At 37.3% G+C, this 5,787-nt stretch overlaps 1 pseudogene; it reads right to left on the reverse strand.

The window, feature by feature from the left end:
* Nucleotides 1-213: 213 nt before the first annotated feature.
* On the reverse strand, nucleotides 214-531 carry LOC138155753 (large ribosomal subunit protein uL15 pseudogene; annotated as a pseudogene).
* Between the last annotated feature and the right edge of the window lie 5,256 nt (nucleotides 532-5,787).

A 5,787-nucleotide genomic window follows, 5' to 3' on the forward strand; every position in this document is an offset into this window, starting at 1 on the left:
ATCAGAATATATATATATATATATATTTTTTAACAATGAAGTTGTGTGTTTTATTTGCTAATGTTGGATGTTTATGCCGCAAGGACACAGGCTCCCCCGATGCCCGTGATTTTTAACTCTGCTTGCCTGCTGAAGAATTTTGACTTCACGATGACTGGCTGCTTGGGGAGTTTCCCTTTTCCTAGGACTTTGTAGTAGCCCGACCATACAACATCAATGATAGCCCTCCTTGTTTTTGGCAGCATTAATCCTGGTCTGCTCACTGACCAGAGTCCACAGCTTATCAAGGTTGAAAGTTGGGCAGTAGCTTTGGTTTTTCTTGAAGTGGTAATGCCTCATACCCACTTTACCAAAATAACTTGGATTTATCGAAGTTGATCCAGTGATGGTGCAGCCCTCCTGCATTGCCGCAGCCTCAGGGGTGCTTTCGGTGCTTGCCAATGCGCCCGTGGCCATGGCTGACGAGCCTGCGGAGCTGCCGTGGCTGACTTGCCCGCGCAGCTTCTGCATCTTCCTTAGTCGGGAAGGCATCTTGCAAGCCACTGCAAAAGAGAAAAGGAAGCTATGCCGCAAATGTCAGGAGAAGGAATCAGAATATTTTTTTCTTGTTTGTTCATTCTCCCATTTTATTAGATGAATGTTAACTCTTTGTTAAAGCAAGGCTCTCCTTCCAGGGTAGAATGCACACTATCCCAAGCTTCAGGGGTTTTGTATAGTTGTTTTCAGAGATACTTCTAGGATCTTGTAAGTTTTCAATTCTTCCAAGGTGGTATGACCTAAGAAGAGATGTTTACCCCTCTTCTGGCCTGTGCTCTGGTCTGTGAGTGACCACAAGTACCCTTTTCTGCCCTGGAACTGTGAGGGTGGTCCCTGCTCCACTGTGGACAGAAGCTCTGTTGTGCTAGTGTTTCTCATCACCCTGGGACTGCCACGCAGGACTGTGACCTGGATCTGAGTATGGGCTAAGTAATAGAGTCCTACCTCAGTGCTAGTAAAGAGACCTTGCTATCTCCTTCTGACCCCCTTACTGAGAGCTGAGAGCTTTGGAAACAGCAGCTATCACTGCTGATTCAGTAATTCCTATGGCCTGCTCCTGGTTTGCTAGAGTCAGGGCTTTCCTGCATGAACTGTGCTGGACTGTGTTCTGCTCTCACCTAGTTGTGACAGACTTTTCCTGCTGACTTGCTAATTTGTCTTTGGTGATTGTAGGCTGAGCAGTATGGAAACCTGACACTGCTGCCACTGATTTAGTTGTCCTGAGGCTTAATCCTGGTTTGCAGGAGATAGGTCAGAGCTGATATGGCCTATGCTGAACCATGCTGTTCTCTCACTCTGGTGCAACAGACCTTTCCTCTGACTTTCTAAGTTTTCTGGCACTAGATAATTGTTCCACTTTGTCTTTTTGTGGGTTATGCTGCTCTGGAATCTGTTTAGAGTCATTATTTAAAGGTATTTGGATGGAGTTGGGGTGAGCTCAGATGAGTCTCTGCCTTTACTCCACCATCTTGGCACTGCCTCCTCTGCATACTCCATAAACAATTATACTTGTGTTAATAGATTGGAGGGAGCAATATTTTCTAGATGATACATTTCCATTTGCACTTTTTTGGTAACTTCTTTTCTGTAGTACATATCTGTGATTTCACTGGTCTGGGGAGCTCCTGGTAGAAAACCTTCTTAAAAAACTTTAGTGAGAAGTGGGAAGCATTGAGAGGTCAAGTGACTTGTTGAGAATCACAAGTCCTGTATGTGTTAAAGGTGAACTCAAGCCCAGGTCTTCTTCCATCTGAAGTTGACTCTCTATACTTCATGCTGATTCTCGTGTGATTTTTTTAGACTATATATTTTTAATCAAATTGACATTGGTTCTATTTAGTTCTCACATGAAACACTGATTCTGTTTACCTCCCTCCAAAAACAAAAAAAAAAGGTTTTTTTAATTCTTTTTTAATAGAGAATACAAAATGTATAGCACTTTGTAGTTGTCAACATCTTAGTTTTAGCTCAGGAAGACAAACACAGGTGTGTGTTTGTGTGTGTGTGCATACATGTATGTATGTATCTATGCATGCATATGTGTGTTTCTGTATGTGTGTATGTATATACACACATACCAATCTATATCAGTAGCAATATGCTAGAAACTTTATAAAATCTTGTCCATATATTCACTTTTCTATGAGTATAATGTGTTTCTCTTTTATAGCTATGATTCAATAATAAGGGTCATATAATTTGCCACATCAAGCCTTGCCTGCCTCATAAAGAATCCAGTTATTCCCTTTAAACAAAACATTTCATAGATGAACAGTGCTCTCCTGTGATCAAAGGCAGGAACTGCTCGCATCATAAAAAAGGTAATTACTGTCTTCTTTATTGCCAGTGTTTCTCTTCCTGTTTTCCTAGAGTTATTAGCAGGATTATCTTCTATACATAATATGCACATTCTCTCTCCAAGGAATGCCTTCCTTTTTCCCTTCACATCATAAAATGTGTTACTATACTAATTACTCTATTCACATGGCTATAATTGAAACTCCTTTGGCTCATTTTTCTCCATGTTAGAGTAACAGTTGAAAATGCATGTTAGCAAAAATAACAAACCATCCTTACATTAATCATGCAGATATTAGTGAAGGGAGAGATGTTATTTTTACCAAACTGATAACCCTATATGTTAGCAGAAAATGGAAGCCTGGTATCTGTGGGTTGCTTTGAAAGGAACTGGAAAATTCACTGTAATTCCTCCTGCTTTTGGCTAATAAGGAGGGAAGCTTTAAAAAAACTGCTTCAGAGGAAAGTTGCTAAGATTTGCCATTTAATATGCCCAAGATATTTGCAAAATATCTAATGGTTATTGTTCTGACATACTTTCTATTTATATTCATAAAAACAGGCTTCAGCATCCAACATATTTGAGTACAGCTTTCTGCGGTTTATGTAAAGTCACCCTAATTTCCACAAACACAATTACTAGTAGTGGATACTCTACAAGGGGAAGAGGCAGCAGAGCTAGAAAACTTGTTCTCTGTATTCACTGAACCAGAATACACCACAATCAGTTCTGTCAAAGCAGACTTCTGGTGGGCAGAAAAGGTCCAGTTGCTTCATAATCAGCCTATTCCATCTAGATTGTTTCATAGAAAGGGCGAAAACTCACATATCACACCTTTTGGGAGATCTCAAAGAAACACTTCTATCACTACCTAAGGTACTATGAAAATAGTTACCATATGTCATAGTATGGAAATTGATGCTTGAGCTTTTTTAAAAAAAATCAAAAATCATATTCAATTAATATACCATTTATGCTTCCATCTGAATCCTTCCCAAACTATGTCTCAGAAGCTGCAACTGATAGGTAGTAGGTGAAAGCCCTCTCTCAGACAAGTTGGAATTTATACATTTCAAATTCTTTATGTGAAAAAAAGAGTCAGCCTAATTTATACAACAGGTTTACTTATACCCTGTGAAATATGACTTTTCAAGTCCTTTACAACTTGGTACTCAGTTTTCTAGCCTTGTTTTACATTACTCCCACTCTCAACACACTTCAATCAAGTTCAACTGGTCTTTATTGATATTCTTCACATTTCATTTATATTTCTGTGTCATTACTCAGACTGTTCTCCATGCCTAGAATTTACTCCCTTCTCACCTCCACCTCTTAAAGTCCTTAATTTTGTGCCAAGTTCAAACACATAAAAAGTGATAAAATTGATTTAGAATAATTGATTTTGAATCTTGCCCTAGTCATGATTATCTCTGAGAACATGTTCAAGTTATTTAACTTCATTTCACCTTAGTTTCCTCATCCGTAAAATGGGAATGACAATACTATCTACCTGACAGGCTTGTTGCGAGAATCTAATGAGATAATACTTGTAAAGTGCTTTGTAAAACATTAAAGTTCTATAAAATATTATTGTTGCTGTTACTGTAGTTATACCACTTTCTTCTGTGAAAGTCATGTAGAAAAGGTTGTACATGCAAACAAAAATAAAAGTAAGGTATAAATGCAAATAAATTATCTCATTATAAATTATAATAATTTTCATAACAAGATCTGAAACTGATTATTGAAATCTTACCATATCCAAGTCATAAGGCGAGTTACAGCCTTTAGTCTTTTAAAGTCCTTCTAGGATATTCTCAGCAACTAAGCATTCATTTCTGGACTTTAGAAGACCCTGCATTTCCCCATACCAGAGTCACCTCAGTAGTCAATCAGGCACAGTTTACTTGAATATCTGCCTTCTCCTTCCCCTAGCATAGGAACCATCAAAGATGTCAATTATTGGGCAGGGGAAAGGAAATACATGAAATGTAAATAACTGAAGACATACAAAAGAATAAACCAACTAGTAAAGTCATGGGCTGGGGATTTAGGGTGAAAGGGAGATGTATTCATATAGACATAATTGTTGGTATATCCAATTGCATACCAATTGTTGGTATGCTAAAAATCCAAAGAGTTATTTATGGGTCTTCTGAATCAAAGAGCTGCTAACATTGATACTATCTGTAAAGCCAAAATGACCTCAAATGGGTATCATAAAGTTTTTAGCTGACAATGTTACTTTTGGAATATTGAACCAAAATGTAACATGGAAGTAAGAGGGCATGAGAATGCCTGACAAATACCATATCCCACATAGAAGAGTCTGGTGAGAATGCTTCCAGAAAGTTGTGATGATATATGATAGAAATGCTTTGGAGAGAATTAGAACATGCTCAGACATTTTGTAACTGGGTCTAATCTGCTAGTCATGTACTAGAGAGGAACTATGAGGAAAAACTAGGAGCATTTTAAAGCCACTAATTGTCCAGAACTTTCTCTTGGTTTTACTTCTTCCTTCCTGATGACATTCTGGTCTCAAGAGATAATGGTATAAGAGGAGAAGCCTTGGGCCCTTGACATTCCTTGCAATGCAACTGGTGAATAAAGGCCTTTTTGTTTTAGTTTGGTTTTAGCTATGTTTATTCTTTTGTTTTAGGTGGAGGACATTGGAGAATATGTTACCAATTTTTAAAAAATCAGGAGAGCTGATTTGCTCTCCAGGAAGACAAGGAATGGAGGCCATATCATTTTTTGTAGATGGTTGTTCTGTCTTTGAGGAACAGAGAGCAAGGACTGACCTTTGGAAATGGTCAGGGATGACTGAGAGAAGAACTCATCTAGGGAAATACCATATATATTTTTTTAATTACAAATTTACTTAATTTTCAGTTCATGGAACAAAACAAGCATTACACTAACATAGTATGATAAAAAAAAATGTGATTGCACAGGAAACTGCAATTCTACCATGTAGAACTTTCTATTCCTTCCAAATTTACAACAAAATTAACATGAAAATTTCTTCTTTTTACCCTCCCCCCTTACCTAAAGATAGTTGCTATTAGATACAAATACACACATATGTGTATATATATATATATGTATATATACATAAATTATTCTATATATACCTCTATTGATCAGTTCTTTCTCTAGACACAGAAAACATGTTTCTTTATATGTTCTTTATTTTTTTTTAATTTGTGTATTTATAATAGTCAAAGTTACTTAATCTCTCAAAATAATTCTTAAAACAGTCATTCTGTTACTGTATTACAATGTTCTCTTAGTCCTGCTCATTTTGCTCTTCATCATTTCATGCAAGTCTTTCCATGTCTTTTTAAGATTAAGCTCATCATGTCTTATAGCATGGTAGTGTTCTATCACAATCATACACCACAACTTGTTCAACCATTCCCCAATTAATAGGGATCCCTACAATTTCC

The sequence above is a fragment of the Petaurus breviceps genome, unplaced genomic scaffold (assembly GCF_028583685.1).
Source record: "Petaurus breviceps papuanus isolate PSGF00001 unplaced genomic scaffold, PetGlider_PUasm1.0 98, whole genome shotgun sequence".
NCBI classification, from domain to species: Eukaryota; Metazoa; Chordata; class Mammalia; order Diprotodontia; family Petauridae; genus Petaurus; species Petaurus breviceps.